The sequence below is a fragment of the Bufo bufo genome, chromosome 2, assembly GCF_905171765.1.
Source record: "Bufo bufo chromosome 2, aBufBuf1.1, whole genome shotgun sequence".
NCBI lineage: Eukaryota > Metazoa > Chordata > Amphibia > Anura > Bufonidae > Bufo > Bufo bufo.
Genome location: NC_053390.1, coordinates 451,036,227 through 451,055,380, shown reverse-complemented (window position 1 = coordinate 451,055,380; position 19,154 = coordinate 451,036,227). Strand labels below are relative to the sequence as shown.

Sequence of the window (19,154 nt, the reverse complement as noted above, 5' to 3'; positions counted from 1 at the left end):
AGTTGTTGTTTGGCTGTTAACCCTTGATGTGTGCAGAAAAATAGATTAAAATTTAAAATCTGGCTAAAAAAGTGAAATTTTTAAATTTCATTCCCATATTCCTTTATTCTCGTGCGACACCGCTAAAGGGGTTAACAAAGTTTGTAGAAATCAGTTTTGAATAGCTTGAGGGGTGTAGTTTCTAAGGCTTACATTCACACAAGCGTTTTTTGCTGAATCCGCGCAGGGTTTGCAAAAATGCTTCCCGTTACTGATAATACAACCATCTGCATCCGTTATGAATGGATCCGGTTGTAGATCACTTTAACACATAAGGAACCTATATATAGCCCAAACAAAGTTCAGGGCCCACCCCTGATTAAAGTATGAAAACCGACCAAAAGGAGTGGGTCAATACAGTACAAATAACACTAGTGGTACCAAAGTAATCCAAAAATATCATAATTTTTATTAGAAAATCACAGAAAAACACATAATTGACACAAGTCACACAAAGACATTTAATACAGGTCCACAATACATATTAAAAACCAAGAGGACCGATGTGAACTGCCGGTACATATAAATAAAGTGCACGTGCAAAAAAGCTTCCTGATTGGTCATCCGTAGGAAGGTATGTCATACCTACACACTATATGGCTCCGATTTGCATGATTTAACCTATATGCATAAATTGTACAACAGATACCAGAGTTGGGGGTGATAATACACACCACAAGTGGCTAACTGAGGCAATAGGGTAAATAGAATTATAACAAGCACATAGAAAATACTGACCAAGCATTTATAGTATACCGTACAGCAACACCACCGGTCCACTCCCCAATGCACGTTTCGCGTACAGCTTTTTTTTTTGGAGCATTCCGTTCTGTTCAGTTACGTTTTGTCCCCATTGACAATTAATGGCGACAAAACGGAAGTGTTTTTTTTTCCGGTATTGAGACCCTATGACGGTGTCACGGGTCTCTCCTGTGACAGGGGTCAGAAGATCTAAGAGACTGGCTGAACGTGCCTCTCTGGTTTCACTTGCTTCTGTGTTGTTGCTGGGTATGACCACACCTCTGGTCTCAGGTGTAGCTTAAAGTGAACCTGCCACCTCTACTATGCTACCCTCACTGAGCGTTTCTAAATGGTCATTGTGTTACCCTAAACATTAATATTACACTTTTAAATTCATTGCAGACGCATTCAATAAGTATTATGCATTTTTGTACTTCCAGCCTTCTTATGCAAATTAACATTAAAGAGTCCATATCTTACTTGTGTGACCAGAGAGAGATCATATTTTCAAGCTTTGACTCATCTCAGGTTAATTTTGCATATGTATCAAATCGATTGGGCACTGTGTATGCGGATTGTGCAAGTGGCCATCTATGCCAACCCATGTCCTCAGCTCTATACCCAAAATCCAGGTGACAGGTTCCCTTTAAATGGTCATTCCAGCTCCTCTATTTAGTTTGGCCTCACCCATCATGCTATGAGGTTGATAGCTCCTTTCTGGTTGTGAAGGGCTGGTGTCTGGTTCTCCTCTGAGTTCCTGCTCGTCTGCATACTTTGGAGTTAAGTGTCTTTTCCCTATTTCTTGTTCGTGGTTTTGCCCTACTTTTTGGCATTAGGCCTAAAGGAGTCTCCTGTTCCTTCAGCTGGGAAAGAACAGGTCATCTCTTGTCCTGACACTATTTCCAGGGCCCTTTAAGGTCAGATAGGGCGCTAGGTTCCAGCGTATAAACATTCCTACCATCAAGGTCTGTTCATACTTATAATAGTCAGGGCTCAGTTTAGGGATTCACTAGGTGGTGACCTTTTTCCCTTTCCCTAGTTTCCAGGCCTAGTACCTTTTCCCTTCCTTCTTGTGGTGGGTGTGGAGTTATCTCCCCACACCGCGGTGACAGACGGATCTCAATACCAGAAAACATTAACGCTAGTGTGAAAGTAGCCTAAAATGGGGTGATTTATGGGTAGTTCCTAATATGTAAGCCCCACAAAGTGACATGTCAGATTTGCTAAAAATGGCCCTGGTCCTTAACCACCCCCCGTCCGCACGTTGACTATAAAACGTCCGGGAGGTGGTTCTCTATTTCTGAAGATGGACGTTCCAGAACGTCTGTTCAGAAACTGCAGCTGACGCGCTAATCGTGCAGCTGCTGATCGGGTTGCCCGCTGTCATTGACAGCAGGGCAACCCAGAGAGAGGCAGGGACAGTGCCCAGGTGTCCTTGCCTTCTGGATCGCTGCATAACACAGCGCTCACGAGGACCGGGAGAGTGCAGGAGCTGTGTGAGGTCTTTTTAGAGACCTCGATCAGCCCTGCACTGTGGCTGTACCAGCGCTGTATTGAGCTGTACAGCCTCTCTGGGGGGTGTATTTTCTCCTGTAACTGGGGCTACTATGTCAGCCCCAGTTACAGGAGAAATCAACAATGAAAAAAATATATAAAAATCCCCAAGTAAGGAATAAAATAAAAAAGACATATTGGTAATTGCCCGCGTCCAGTGACGGCTCGGCTCTATAAATATATCACCATAATCGACCCAGGTCCCGATAAACACCATAAAAAGTAATTAAAAAATACTGTCAAAACAAGCAACTTCTGTACCTTACATCACAAAAAGTGCAACACAAAGTGATCAAAAAGGCGTATGACCCACTAAAATGGTACTAATAAACCCGTACCACCTCTTCCCACAAATAAAAGAGCCCCTACATAAGAAAATCTCTCAAAAAAAAAAAAAATATATATAGCTCTCAGACATGAACACATCAAACATAATTTTTTTTATTTCAAAAATGCTATTATTGTGTAAAACTTCAAATAAATAAGAAAAGTTATACATATTAGGTATCGCCACGTCTGTAACAATCTGCTCTATAAAAATGTCACTTGACCGAACCCCTCAGATGAACGCTGTAAAAATAAATAAATAAAAACTGTGCTAAAATAACCAATTTTTTGGTCACCTCGCCCCATAAAGTGTTATAATGAATGATCAAAAAATCATATGTACCCAAAAATAGTACCAATAAAACTGGCACCTTATCCCCTGGTTTCCAAAATGGGATCACTTCTTGGGAGTTTCTACTGTAAGGGTGCATCAGGGGGGCTTCAAATGGGACATGGCTTCTAAAAACCATGTAGAGTTCCTTTTCTTCTGCGCCCTGCCGTGTGCCCATACAGCAGTTTATGACCACATATGGGGTGTTTCTGTAAACCGCAGAATTTGGGTAATAAATATTGAGTTTTGTTTGGCTGTTAACCATCGATGTGTTAAAGAAAAAATTGGATTAAAATGGAAAATCTGCCAAAAAAGTGAAATTTAAAAATTTGATCTCCATTTTCCTTTAATTTTGTGAACGCCCTAAGGGTTAACAAAGTTTGTAAAATCGGTTTTAAGTAACTTGAGGGGTGTAGTTTCTACAATGGGGCCATTTATGGGGGTATCCACTATGTAGGCCCCACAAAGTGACACTTCAGACCTCAACTGGTCCTTAAAAAGTGGGTTTTGGCAATTTTCTTAAAAATTTGAAGAATTGCTTCTAAACTTCTAAGCCTTCTAACATCCTAAAAAAATAAAATGACATTTCCAAAATGATGCCAACATAAAGTAGACATATGGGGAATGTTAAGTAATAAATATTTTATGAGGTATCACTTTCTGTTTTAAAAGCAGAGAAATAGAAATTTAGAAAATTGCGAATTTTTCAAAATTTTGGGTAAATTTGGGATTTTTTCATAAATAAAGGTGAAATATATTGACTCAAATTTATGACTATCATGAAGTACAATGTGTCACGAGAAATCAATCTCTGAATGACTTGGATAAGTAAAGGCGTTCCAAAGTTATTACCACATAAAGTGAGATATGTCAGATTTGCAAAATTAGGCCTGGTCAGGAAGGGGGCAAATGGCCCAGATGGGAAGTGGTTAAGGTGAAAATGGCACAGTCCTGAAGGGGTTAATGCACAGACAAAAAATTTATATATGTTAACAAACACCTCAGACAGATGCCATACTATGGTACCCGTCACCATTGAATTCCATTGTAAAAATAAAAAAAAAGATACGCTAGCCTATGCATTTTTTTGCTGCACTTTGCAGGATGGAAAAACATGGTACACTACGCTTTCCCATGCTGCAGAGTCCTGCAAAAAAAAAAAAAAAGTATACTCCCCCCCCCTTCCCCACAATGGAACTACATGGTGACGGATGCCACAGTGTGGCATCTGTCTGAGGCGTCCGTTAATGTATAGAGTTTTTGTGTATATTGAACGTATGGCAGCAGTTTTATTTTCGTTGTTCTGCTTATCAAATGGAGCAGAACAATAAAAATAAATAGCGGTGGTGTGTTTCTGGCCTAAGAGGTGGGTATGCAGGGAACCATAACTAGTCTAAATAACATCAGGAAATTATGGCGAAGTGATAAAGTCCAGTCCAATACAGGGGTTTTTCCCTGTACTTTATCACTTAGGCTACTTTTACACTAGCGTTAATATTTTCTGGTATTGAGATCCGTCATAGGATCTCAATAACGGAAAAAAAACACTTCCGTTTTGTCCACATTCATTGTCAATGGGGACAAAACATAACTTAACAGAATGGAATACTCCAAAATGCGTTCCGTTCTCATAACGGAGAGCAAACCGCAGCATGCTGTGGTTTGCTTTCCGTCCTGGGATGCGGAGCAAAACGAATCCGTCATGACCCACAATGCAAGTCAACGGGAACGGATAATTTTTCATCCATCTTGGGTATGTTAAAGATAATACAACCATATCCGTTCATAATGGATGCAGATGGTTGTATTATCAGCAACGGAAGCGTGTTTGCTGAACCCCTGCCGGATCCAGCAAAACACTAGTGTGAAAGTAGCTTTAGCTCTAATAGCCTGCCTGCATTCACTACACACTGCACTATAGACATAAGTGTGAGATGATCACACACATCGCAAAGTGCACTACATACATCACACGCTGCTGTGTCACCTTGTTCTGTGCTTCCATCTTTATGTCCGGGCCGTAGTCTTCTTGATGTCCAGGCCATATTTGCCTCTGGGGTCGTTGGGCAGAGCGCCCGGCTTTCCTAACTATAGCAACCCCCTGGAGCTTGCCCCACCTCCTTCCAGCTTTCCCTGCTACAGGGGTCTGTATTGTGCCGGCAGCCCGCCAAACCAACCAATAGCAAAGCTCCTTGCTGTGAGGAGCTTTGCTATTGGTTATTTCAGAAACAGGCAGCATCGCTGCGCTGCCAGTGCCGTTCATAGTGCGCCCTGCGCTGATGAATGGTAGGGAAAAGTCTAAGGCGTATTGGTATGCCTTAGACTTTTTCCAGGGAGTAAAATGGCCTGAACAGATGTCAATAACACTTGTACAGGCGTTATTGCGACCTCTGGCTTTTGGGAAGAGAACCTACTTGGGGCGCGGGCTCATCCTTGAAGAGGTTTTCCAGGAGTTTTAAACTAATGACCCCAGAGGGGATCCGACACCCAGGACCCCTGCTGATCAGCTGTTTGAGAAAGCCTTTTTGCTATCAGTAGTGCTGTGGAGTTCTCTGAGCAAACCAAGCACAGTGCCGTCCATGGTATAGTGGCTATGCTATTCACTTCAATGGGGCTAGGCTGTGCCTAGGCCATGTGACCGATGAATGTGGCGTCAAAGGCCGAGGCAGAGCTGGAGACGCCCCCACTGAACAGATACTGAAGACCTATGCCCTCTGATAGGTCATCAGTGTAAAACTCCCAGAAAAAAAACAAAAAAAAACACTTTGATATTACTCGTCTCAAAACTGAACTGGCTAAAATACACTGCTCAAAAAAATAAAGGGAACACAAAAATAACACATCCTAGATCTGAATTAATTAAATATTCTTCTGAAACACTTTGTTCTTTACATAGTTGAATGTGCTGACAACAAAATCACACAAAAATAAAAAAATAGAAATCAAATTTTTCAACCCATGGAGGTCTGGATTTGGAGTCACACTCAAAATTAAAGTGGAAAAACACACTACAGGCTGATCCAACTTTGATGTAATGTCCTTAAAACAAGTCAAAATGAGGCTCAGTAGTGTGTGGCCTCCACGTGCCTGTATCACCTCCCTACAACGCCTGTGCATGCTCCTGATGAAGTGGCGGATGGTCTCCTGAGGGATCTCCTCCCAGACCTGGACTAAAGCATCTGCCAACTCCTGGACAGTCTGTGGTGCAACGTGACGTTGGTGGATAGAGCGAGACATGATGTCCCAGATGTGCTCTATTGGATTCAGGTCTGGGGAACGGGCGGGCCAGTCCATAGCATCAATGCCTTCGTCTTGCAGGAACTGCTGACACACTCCAGCCACATGAGGTCTAGCATTGTCTTGCATTAGGAGGAACCCAGGGCCAACCGCACCAGCATATGGTCTCACAAGGGGTCTGAGGATCTCATCTCAGTACCTAATGGCAGTCAGGCTACCTCTGGCGAGCACATGGAGGGCTGTGCGGCCCTCCAAAGAAATGCCACCCCACACCATTACTGACCCAATGCCAAACCGGTCATGCTGGAGGATGTTGCAGACAGCAGAACGTTTTCCACGGCATCTCCAGACTGTCACATGTGCTCAGTGTGAACCTGCTTTCATCTGTGAAGAGCACAAGGCGCCAGTGGCGAATTTGCCAAACTTGGTGTTCTCTGGCAAATGCCAAACGTCCTGCACGGTGTTGGGCTGTAAGCCATCCTCCACACCAGACGATTCTTTCCTACAGGCCGTGAACAAGGTCTCGGGATGAGACCGAAACGTTGGCCTTAAGTCCTAATCTTGTGGATGGATAAATAAATAAATAATTAACTACTTAATTCGAGTGCCGCGGTTCTATATATTTTACGTAAGCACAACCCCCACCTGTGGACGTCGGGCCCTCATATCACCCTCATGGAGTCTGTTTCTGACCGTTTGAGCAGACACATGCACATTTGTGGCCTGCTGGAGGTCATTTTGCAGGGCTCTGGCAGTGCTCCTCCTGTTCCTCCTTGCACAAAGGCGGAGGTAACGGTCCTGCTGCTGGGTTGTTGCCCTCCTATGGCCTCCACCACGTCTCCTGATGTACTGGCCTGTCTCCTGGTAGCGCCTTCATGCTCTGGACACTACGCTGACAGACACAGCAAACCTTCTTGCCACAGCTCGCATTGATGTGCCATCCTGGATAAGCTGCACTACCTGAGCCACTTGTGTGGGTTGTAGACTCCGTCTCATGCTACCACTAGAGTGAAAGCACCGCCAGCATTCAAAAGTGACCAAAACATCAGCCAGGAAGCATAGGAACTGAGAAGTTGTCTGTGGTCACCACCTGCAGAACCACTCCTTTATTGGGGGGGTCTTGCTAATTGCCTATAATTTCCACCTGTTGTCTATCCCATTTGCACAACAGCATGTGAAATTGATTGTCACTCAGTGTTGCTTCCTAAGTGGACAGTTTGATTTCACAGAAGTGTGATTGACTTGGAGTTACATTGTGTTGTTTAAGTGTTCCCTTTATTTTTTTGAGCAGTGTATAAGGACGGCTGGCATAATGTCCAATCTGAATATGATGACACAGTAACAACAGTTTAAACTAATTCCCCTTTTTGCACTGTTAGGTCATGACAGAGCCTGTTAGTGCAACATGCTCCAGTACTGAAGTATTATAATGCTTTCATATCTGCAACATTCACAAGCTAAATTGGATAAACATATGTCTTTTTTCAGCCTTAAAAACTAGGTTACTAATATTCAAGTCCCCAAGTGGGACTAAAAATAATAATAATATTATTGTTTCTTATTTAAAAGGTTTATGAGGGTCAAAAAATAAGATACAAAATTGGCATTGAGTAGTGGAACCACCGTGTCAACCAACTGGTTTGACTTTGTGCTAAACCTAAAGGCGTTAGTTATCCTCTGGTCTTCACACTTTATACAAGGATTTGGACTTCGCTGCAGGGGAACTACCAGTCTGCTAACTCCTGGAGTAGTCTCTGTGTGGTTAACAGGTGACACATGGGAGCCAGAGACACAGGTGTAAAGCACTGCAGGATCAGGCAAACCCCATAGTCATTACCATACCACAGTCGTGGCAGGCAGAGTATGTGCGAATTTGAAACAGGCGAGAGGTCAGGGAAGGCAGCACAGGGTCAGTATAATGAAAAGGCTCAGGTTAGGTGGCAGAGGGTGAGAATCTGGGAATCAGGTAGAAGTCGATACACAGACGAGCAGATTATAGCATCCTTGCAGGATCTAGCAAGCTAGTAAACTTGTTGCTCAGGCAGAAAGCTGATTACACAATAAAAACAGCCTAGCAGCTGCACACTGAACACAAGGAGCGATTAATCTTTGCAATGCTGTATACTGAGGTGAGGTTCAATGAAGAATATCCACAATAGACACAGAAGATAACAGAGCGCTGGACCTTCAATAGACACGGTGAGTGGAAAGGCATCCATACTCACCCAAACTGGCGGGAACAGGCCCGCAATGTAACACCGCCACATCTGTAACAAACAATACTATAAGGGCTCATGCATACGACCGTTGTTGTTTTGCGGTCTGTTTTTCACGAACCGTTGCTCCGCAGTTTTTTTTCTCTGATTTAAGTCCTCTTCCGTTCAGTTATTGCACAAAACATATCCATATGGTTTCCGTATTTGATCCGATTTCTGCGGATCGAAAACAGTAACTTATTAATCATAAAACACATGAGCAATATGGGCTGGGCATAGAATTTCTACAGTATGGATCCGCAAAATACGGATGTGTTCCGTGTGCGTTCCGTATTTTTTGCGGACCCATTGACTTGGATGGGGCCTCAGACCGTGATTTGTGGACAATAGGACATGCACTACTTTTTTGCGGAACGGGAATACGGAAACGGAATGCACACAGAGTACCTTCTGTTGTTTTTGCTGACCCATTGAAGTGAATGGTTCCACATACGGAAAGGAAGCGGAAAGAAAATACGTTCATGTGCATGAGCCCTAAGGTCCCTTTCACACGAGCAAGTTTTCCGCGCGGGTGCAATGCGTGATGTGAACGCATAGCACCCGCACCGAATCCTGAACCATTCATTTCAATGGGTCTGTGTACATGAGCGTTGTTTTTCACGCATCAGTTCTGCGTTGCGTGAAAATCGCAGCATGTTCTATATTCTGCGTTTTTCTCGCAGCCCTGGCCCTATAGAAGTGAATGGGGCTGCGTGAAAAACGCATTGCATCCGCAAGCAAGTGCGGGTGCGATGCGTTTTTCACTGATGGTTGCTAAGGCCTCTTTTACACGGGCGTTGCGGGAAAATGTGCGGGTGCGTTGCGGGAACACCCGCGATTTTTCCGCGCGAGTGCAAAACATTGTAATGCGTTTTGCACTCGCGTGAGAAAAATCACGCATGTTTGGTACCCAAACCCGAACTTCTTCACAGAAGTTCGGGCTTGGTATCGGTGTTCTGTAGATTGTATTATTTTCCCTTATAACATGGTTATAAGGGAAAATAATAGCATTCTGAATACAGAATGCATAGTAGGTGATCAATTAAAAAAATATAAAAAAATTAACTCACCTTCTCCTCTTGTTCGCGTAGCTCCCGGTCTCTTCTTTACTTCTCAAAAGATGAACTATCGGCTAGGACCTGTGGAGCATGTGATCTGACGTCACCAAAGGTCCTTTAGCCGATAGTTCATCTTTTGAGAAGTAAAGAAGAGACAGGGAGCTACGCGAACAAGAGGAAAAGGGGAGTTAATTTTTTTTATTTTTTTTTAACCCTCAATTGATCACCTACTATGCATTCTGTATTCAGAATGCTATTATTTTCCCTTATAACCATGTTATAAGGGAAAATAATACAGTTTATAGACTGTCACCTAGCAACCATGCGTGAAAATCGCACCGCATCCGCACTTGCTTGCGGATTCTTGCGATTTTCACACAACCCCATTCACTTCTATGGGGCCTGCGTTGCGTGAAAAAGAGCATGCTGCAATTTTCACGCAACGTATAAGTGATGCGTGAAAATCACCGCTCATCTGAACAGCCCCATAGAAATGAATGGGTCGGTATTCAGTGCGGGTGCAATGCGTTCACTTCACGCATCGCATCCGCGCGGAATACTCGCCCGTGTGAAAGGGGCCTAAGGCTGCGTTCACACGGGTGAGTATTCCGCGCGGGTGCAATGCGGTAGGTGAACGTATTGCACCCGCACTGAATCCTGACCCATTCATTTCTATGGGGCTGTTCAGATGAGCGGTGATTTTCACGCATCACTTGTGCGTTGCGTGAAAATCGCAGCATGCTCTATATTCTGCGTTTTTCACGCAACACAGGCCCCATAGAAGTGAATGGGGTTGTGTGAAAATCGCAAGCATCCGCAAGCAAGTGCGGATGCGGTGCGATTTTCACGCATGGTTGCTAGGTGACAGTCTATTCACTATATTATTTTCCCTTATAACATGGTTATGCTTAGTAGGTGATCAATTGAGGGTTAAAAAAAAAAAAAAAAAAAAAAAAAAAAATTAACTCACCTTCTCCTCTTGTTCGCGTAGGTGTGACGGAGCATGTGATCTGACGTCACCAAAGGTCTTTTAGCCCATAGTTCATCTTTAAAGAAGTAAAGAAGAGACCGGGACCTACGCGAACAAGAGGAGAAGGTGAGTTAATTTTTTTTTAACCCTCAATTGATCACCTACTGTTTTCAGAATGCTATTATTTTCCCTTATAACCATGTTATAAGGGAAAATAATAACATCTACACAACACCGAACCCAAACCTGAACTTCTGTGAAGAAGTTCGGGTCTGGGTACCACAGTCGGTTTTTTATCACGCGCGTGCAAAACACATTGCACCCGCGCGATAAAAAACTGAACATCGGAACGCAATCGCAGTCAAAACTGACTGCAATTGCATTCCTACTCGCGCGGGTTTGCCGCAACACACCGGGACGCATCCGGACACGCTCGTGTGAACCCAGCCTTAGAGATGTTGTTTGTAAACATTCAGTTTTTTATCACGCGCGTGAAAAACGCATGAAAACGCATTGCACCTGCACGGAAAAAACTGAACAACTAAACGCAATCGCAGACAAAACTGACTGAACTTGCTTGCAGATCCGACAGTATAGTCTAACACAGAGGCGTTCCCATAGTGATGGGGACGCTTCAAGTTAAAATATACTACGAACTGTGTACATGACTGTCCCCTGCTGCCTGGCAGCACCCAATCTCTTACAGGGGGATCACAGCCCCCTGTAAGAGATTGGGTGCTGCCAGGCAGCAGGGGACAGTCATGTACACAGTTCGTAATATATTTTAACTTGAAGCGTCCCCATCACTATGGGAACGCCTCTGTGTTAGACTATACTGTCGGATCTGAGTTTTCACGATATATAACTCAAATCCGATGGTATATTTTAACATAGAGGCGTTCCCATGGTGATGGGGACGCTTCAAGTTAAAATATACCATCGGATTGGAGAAAACTCCGATCCGATGGTATAATAGGGACTCCTGACTTTACATTGAAAGTCAATGGGGGATGGATCCGTTTGCAATTGCACCATATTGTGTCAACGTCAAACGGATCCCTCCCCATTGACTTGCATTGTAAGTCAGGACGGATCCGTTTGGCTCCGCACGGCCAGGCGGACACCAAAACGACTTTTTCCTTCATGTCCGTGGATCCTCCAAAAATCAAGGAAGACCCAAGGAAGAAAAAACGGACACGGATCACAGAACTACGGAACCCGTTTTTTGCGGACCGCAAAAAAAAACGGTCGTGTGCATGAGGCCTAAGGCTACTTTCACACCTGCGTTAGGTGCGGATCCGTCTGGTATCTGCACAGACGGATCCGCACCTATAAATGCAAACGCTGGTATCCGATCAGTACGGATCCGTCTGCATAACTTAGTAAAAAAAAAATCTAAGGCCCCTTTCACACGGGCGAGATTTCCGCGCGGGTGCAATGCGTGAGGTGAACGCATTGCACCCGCACTGAATCCGGACCCATTAATTTTACGTAACGCAGGCCCCATAGAAATGAATGGGGTTGCGTGAAAATCGCAAGCATCCGCAAGCAAGTGCGGATGCGGTGCGATTTTCACGCACGGTTGCTAGGTGACGATCGGGATGGGGACCCGATCATTATTATTTTCCCTTATAACATGGTTATAAGAGAAAATAATAACATTCTGAATACAGAATGCATAGTACAATAGGGCTGGAGGGGTTAAAAAAAAAAATTATAATAATTTAACTCACCTTAATCCACTTGTTTGCACAGCCGGCATCTCTTCTGTCTTCTTTTGTGAGGAATAGGACCTTTGATGACGTCACTACGCTCATCACATGGTCCGTCACATGATCCATCACCATGGTTATAGGGGGAAATAATACAATCTACACTACAACTAACCCAAACCTGAACTTCTGTGAAGAAGTTCGGGTCTGGGTACCACAGTCGTTTTTTTTATCACGCGCGTGCAAAACACATTGCACCCGCACGATAAAAACTGAACATCGGAACGCAATCGCAGTCAAAACTGACTGCAATTGCGTACCTACTCGCGCGGGTTTGCCGCAATGCACCGGGACACATCCGGACCTAATCTGGACATGCTCGTCTGCAAGGGGCCTAAGTCTAAGTCAAACGGATCCGTCCTGACCTTCATTGAAAGTCAATGGGGGACGGATCCGTTTACAATTGCACCATATTTGTGTCAATGTAAACGGATCCGTCCCCATAGACTTACATTGTAAGCAGCGTTTTGGTGTCCGCCGCCAGAGCGGAATGGAGCCAAACTGAAGCATTCTGAACGGATCCGCATCCATTCAGAATGCATTGGGGCTAAACTGATCCGTTTGGGGCTGCTTGTAAGAGCCTTGAAACGGATCTCACAGGCGGACCCAGAAACCGCAGTGTGAAAGTAGCCTAACCAAGGCCGCTGCCTTGGAGTGACCTTGGATTCTGCCCTCTCCTTCCGACCACACATCCAAGCCCTTTCCACTACCTGCCACCTCCAACTCCAAAAACATCTCCCGCATCCGCGCTTTCCTCAACATTGAGTCTGCAAAACTAATTGTACATGGCCTCCATCTCCCGCCTAGACTACTGCAACATTCTCCTCTGTGGCCTTCCATCTAGCACTCTGACACCCCTCCAATATATCCTCAAGTCTGCTGCATGACTGATCCACCTCTCACTCTGTTACTCCTCTGCCAATCTCTTTACTGACTCCCCATTGCCCAGCGAATTCAGTTCAAAATACTAACAAATACATACAAGGCTGTCCACAACCTGCGCATACAGGGGTTGAGCTAAGTGTGCCGGCGCATGCGCACTTCGCTGTAAGAAGCCAAATGGAGAAGTCCACACGGGCGCATCAGGCAGAGCCCTGTGCGCAAGCGCGAGATCTTACAGCAGAAGGAAGGGGGAGGGAGGGAGAGCGAGAGGCGGCACAGAGGATTAGGAGGCGGTGCAGAAGTCCGGAAAGGCGGCGCTGGGCACGAACGGCGGTGGGTGCGGCGGGCATCTTGCATCCATTAACATCCCCTTGGGCACCTTATTTGTTTGACTGACAGGTTAGTAATAGCTGTTTTTTAGCTAAATAAGCCCACAGATGACATTTATAAGCCCACATTAGGAATCGTGAAGACGCCCTGAACAACAGCATATGTTTAGCTGACAGGGGTCAAACCTGGTGACAGAATCCCTTTAAAGAAATTACTGTTTCTAGCTGCTGTGGACTAGCAGCTAGAAACAGTAATTTCTTTAATGTGTTATGTTATTTAGACTGAGCTCTCAGCATGCTTAGCCAGTCAGTAATTTTCATAGTGCTGTTATGATTTATGGACACAGCTCTCAGCATGCTTAGCCAGCCTTCTATCTGGCTGTGCTTCTTGAGAGACACAGTCCACAGGCTCAGAAACAGCCTGTGGACTGTGACTCTCAAGATGCAAAGCCAGATAGAAGGCTGGCTAAGCATGCTGAGAGCTGTGTCCATAAATCATAACAGCACTATGATTGCCCTCCCTTTCAACTGGATGAGTTTATCTGATACCTGCTCCAGAAGCTCCTGCTGTCTCGTGGGCTGGTGTGGCTGAGCGCTGTGGGCCGTGTGCTGGTCGAAACTGCTGAGCAGGTTGTACACAGCGCAGCGTGCAGGAGGGATAACCGCGGGCGCACTGAGGTCATATCCGGCGGGCCGGCATTACAGGAACCGCACCAGCTGCTCTGACGTCCTGCCGCCGGATATCCTGTGACGTATATCCGGCGGCAGGACGTCAGAGCAGCTGGTGCTGTTCCTGTAATGCCGCGGCCCGCCGGATATGACCTCAGTAGTGATGGGAAGTTCGGATCTTTCAGATGAATTGGTTCATTTGAATCAGCTCATTCAAATGAACCGATTCATGAATCGGATCTTCGGTTCACTTGCTGAGTCACTGACTGCTGAGCTGACTCGCAAGTGAACCGAAGACTCTAGGTGCCGGTGCGCATGCGCAGATGCTATCCATTCGATTCACTTGCTGCTGCTGACTCAGTCGGCTCTTCAGCTCTCTAATGAGTGAGTCAGGATCAGGAAGAGTGATTGATTATAGTGAAAGTGAAGGGAAGCTGAGGCTGATGCCGGACAGGAGTCAGGAGCTGTCACTGTGGTGTGCATTGTCTGTTGTGCATTGTTACCCACAGTGACAACAGTCTGACACTGACAGTAGTACAACGAACCAAGTGAAGTGAAAGGTGAATGCACAGGGAAAACTATGTGCTGAATTGATAACAGTATTACAGTAACACAGTCACTGGCTGATAATAAAATAGTCCCCACTTAACGGAATCCATAAAGGAGATGTGAACCCACCCTTAGTTATATAGCTACTGAATGAGATGCCTTTAACATATATATCTCCTGAGAAGCCAATTTGATCCTAAAGGGTTAATTCAACCTGTAATCTAAACTCTGTGTCATCTGTCACTTCTCTTATCTCTCTGCTCCTGTCCCTTAATCTTATCACTGCTGCAACAAAAGCATCAGCCTCAGTGTAACCTGCTCTAGAGTCTGACTCACGGCTCTTTTAACTCAAAGAATCGAATGAGTCTCTAACTAATCGGATCTTTCGATTCTTTTAACTTGTGACTCATTCGATTCATTTCTATTCTTAGACTCCCTGTACAGACGGCTCAGAGCTGCTAGTGCTTGCCTTGCCTCAGCTCTGATTGGTTGGTGGGTGGGGAGGGGCTGGCAGAAGCAGCTTCCACTCTAGGATCATATTACGCTCCTCCCGAGTCCCTCCCTCAGGCTCCTCCCTGCTGCCAGCGGGAGGTGAGCGTCTCTGCATTGTCTGTGCTCTATGTGACGCTGCGCTGTGTACAACAGAGGACTTTTAGCGCGGGCCGCTCCCGACGGCCTTTTGGCTGGCGGTTGGGCCTATTTTATGGTAGGGGCCTGGAGCTGCAGCTCCATCAGCCCCTAGGTTAATCCGGCCCTGCTTCAGACAAGCCTACAACCAGTGACCCTGCTGCCTCTATACCACCATGACCAACTTCACCCGCACCTACTGTGTCCTTCTCCCATACAATGTAGATTGTAAGCCCTCTCTCTCTTTCTGTACCAGTTTGTAACTCGTCTTGTTCATGCTTAGTGTAATTGTCTGTATTACGTATGTATACCCCTTCTCATATGTACAGCGCTATGGAATGAATGGCGCTTTAATAATAATAATAATAATAATAATAATAATAATACAGTCCATTAAATAATTGGATAAATTCTGTGGGCTGCAATTCACTACAGAACAGGTTACAATTAGGTATGAGCAAATCGACTTCGGATGAAACATCCAAAGTCGATTCGCCTAAAACTTCGTTCTAATACTGTACGGAGCAGGAGCTCTGTACAGTAATAGAATGTATTGGCTCCGATGAGCTGAAGTTATTGCTTTGCAAAGTCTTGCGAGACTTCGCACAATAACTTCATAAATTAATTTATACTGTAAAAAAACATTTCCCGAACTCTGGTTCAGTTCCAAGGTACCAATTGGAAGCAAACCTGAGTTCGGGAAATCGTTTTTTTTACAGTACAAATTAATTTATGAAGTTATTACCCGGAGTCTCACAAGACTTTGCAAAGCAATAACTTTGGCTCATCGGAGCCAATACATTCTAATACTGTACGGAGCTCCTGCACTTCAATACTAAACAGACTACTATACATGGTCTACAGGGAGAACCTCAAAGGAGCCCATATGGTCTGCAAGAACACCTAATACATTCTGAGCACTAGACTGAATAATGAGCAGGGAGAATCACAAAAGATCCAGTACATTCTAGGCACTTCAGTACCGAACAGGCTACAATATATGTTCTGCAGGGAGGACCCCAAAGGAGCCTATATGGTTTGCAGGAATGCCTCATACATTCTGAACACTTCATATATAATCTAATAATGTGCAAGGAAAATCACAAAAGATCCAGCACATTCTAGACACTTCAGTGCTGAACAGGCTACAATACAGGGTCTGCAGGTAGAAACTGAAAAGAGCCCTTAGGGTCTGCAGGGAGAAACTCAAAAAAGCCCATATGGTCCGCAAGAATGTCTCATACATTCTGAGCACTTTACAGACAGGCCACAATATAGGGTCTGCAGGGAGAACCTCACAGGAGCCCATGTGGTCTGCAGGAACATCTCATACATTCTGAGAACATCATATACAGGAATAATTGAATAATGTGTAGGGAGAATGACAAAGCATCCAGTACATTCTAGGCTTTTTAGTGCTGAAGAGGCTACAATATAGTGTCTGCAGGGAGAACCTCAAAAGGAGCCATAATGGACTATATACTTACTAGCTCTTTTGAAGTTCTCCCTGTAGGATGTATCGGCTCCTTTGAATCTCGGCCCAGAGTTTTAGGCCTCTTTCACACAAATGTGTGTGTCCCGTGGCCGTATAACGGCCTGCATACGGCGGATCCGCAATGCAAGGGACACCGGCCGTGTGCATTCCGCATCACGGATGCAGACCCATTCACTTGACTGGGTCCGCAAATCCAGAGATGCGGTGCGGAACTGAAGCACTACAGAGTGCTTTCATGGGGTGGGGTTCCGTTCCGCAAAAAGATAGAACTTGTCCTATCTTTTTGTGGAACGGATGGCTCGCGGACCCCATTCAAGTGAATGGGTCCGCGATCCGCATGCGGCTGGCCCACAGTCAGTGCCCGTGCACTGCGGACCGCAGCACTGGCACGGCCATCACACGTTCGTGTGCAAGAGGCCTTAGTCTGTTCTTTACTGGGGACATGAGCACTGCTGAAGGAATATTATCCCAGCTTACCACATTACCCATACTCCTTCAATATGTCCTAATGGTGCAGGGAGGAAACACCATGCTATGAAAAGCACAGTCAAATCAAAATAAAAAGCGTCATCTCTAGCATTCATCTGATATATGAATTTTTTTTATTTCACATTGGGTAAAAAAAAATCAATATTTATAATTTGTGTTGAGTAAATCGAAGACAAACTAATTGACTTCAATCCAAATTTCAGGAAAAATTTGATTAGCACCTAAGCTGAATTTCCTCATGCTTCGTGGTAACTAATCAATTTTCCCTGAAATGGATGGGGGAAAAAACATATTTACCTCATCTGTTCGGGCCCAAAGAGGCTGCCGCGGCTATCTTGGTTGAAGATACAGCGCAAAATGTCACACCAGCGTGATGACGTCACCGCAGAAAATTTAATTTCAATCAAGCTTGACATGGCAGCCTCTACGTGAAAGTAGTATTGTTTCATTTTTACCGGATTAACCGCTGAAAGCCCTCAATGTTCATCTCAGATGCTGCAATCAGCGATGAACGTGGCATATGAGGGGTTCAATGATGCGGTTGCAGCGCGATCACCATTCTCCGTCATTATGCCGGCTACATACAAAGAAATGCACTTCATGAAGAACTAATTCGTCAATAAGCGAATTTCTTTGTGATTGACAATTTGTAATCAATAAATGGGTTGTAAGCACCCTCTCCAAGAAGGCTGCACATTCTAGGCTCTTCAGTAAAGAATAGTCTAATATATACAGGATACATGGAGAAGAATCAAAGGCGCCCATACATTCTAGGCGTTTCAACTCTGAAGGGCTAGAACGTATGGGATGCATGCAGTGCAAATCTCAAAGAACTGTGTACATTCTAGCCACTTCACTGCTGAACTGGTTAGCAGCGAGCAACTCAACAAAGTCTGTACAATCTAGGAACAACGATTACACTTTGAAAGCAGCTTTAGAAAACGTCTACACAACAACTAACAACACACACGCTTCTCTTCAAGCAGCCGCCATTTTGAGAGCTCACGCCAAGACCGAAGACGAGTGAAGGCAGACCAGTTTTAAACTACTAACGTTTATTTTGGTTACCTTATTAAATGGACGTGATTTGGCGCATCGAGCCTGTAACAAACCCGTTGTAGTGGCATTTATTTAAGAAATAAACCACTTTCAAGTGAATTCTACAGTAAACCTAAAATGGCGCCGCCACGCCGCCTCCGTGCTTGTCAGTAATGGCGGCAAATGCACTCCCCTCCCCCTCTTGCCCGCCTTTCTGTGGTATAATGTAAGACAAAAAACGGCCGTTAGTGGGCCTTTTAATGTAAACGTGTCATCAAAGGTCGTTTCGTATACATTTATATTTATATTTACATACAGCCTAAAAGAAAGGTAGCATTGCGGAAGACTAGACATCTTGGAAACCCCGCTTTAGCTACTTGGTACAGTCCGTCGCGTTTATGAATAATACATGAGGAGGGCGGAGTAATTCCGGGTATAAAAGAACAGGTAGCTGGGGCGTTGCGCATTCCGGGTTTCTGATTTGGAAGAAGTTCACGTCGTGAGAACCTGCAAAGGTAAGGAATTAGCAGTGTATAGCTAGTGAATGTGCGCTTTGCTAGGTTTGTGTTCGATCGATTTCCTCTATATATATATATATATATATATTTTTTTTTTTTTAGACAACGTGTTGTTTCTTATGTTATATGATAAATGTTTAACGGGTATTTGTGTAGAGACATTTGTACTGTGGTTTCTAGAGGCAAAGATGTAGTTTCCTGTACCTAACCTTTTATATAATGCGTCAGTGAGCTTGATTTCAGTCTGTCCTTTCCTGCTCCACGGCGCCATTTT

General features: G+C 44.7%; 1 long non-coding RNA gene across 1 annotated transcript in view; it reads right to left on the bottom strand.

The window, feature by feature from the left end:
- Positions 1–18,706: 18,706 nt before the first annotated feature.
- Positions 18,707–19,154, bottom strand: part of LOC120989453 — a 113,343-nt gene continuing 112,895 nt past the window's right edge. The window contains exon 3 of the long non-coding RNA XR_005776264.1: positions 18,707–18,869. This is a non-coding gene — a long non-coding RNA (uncharacterized LOC120989453). The remainder of the gene's footprint in view (positions 18,870–19,154) is intronic.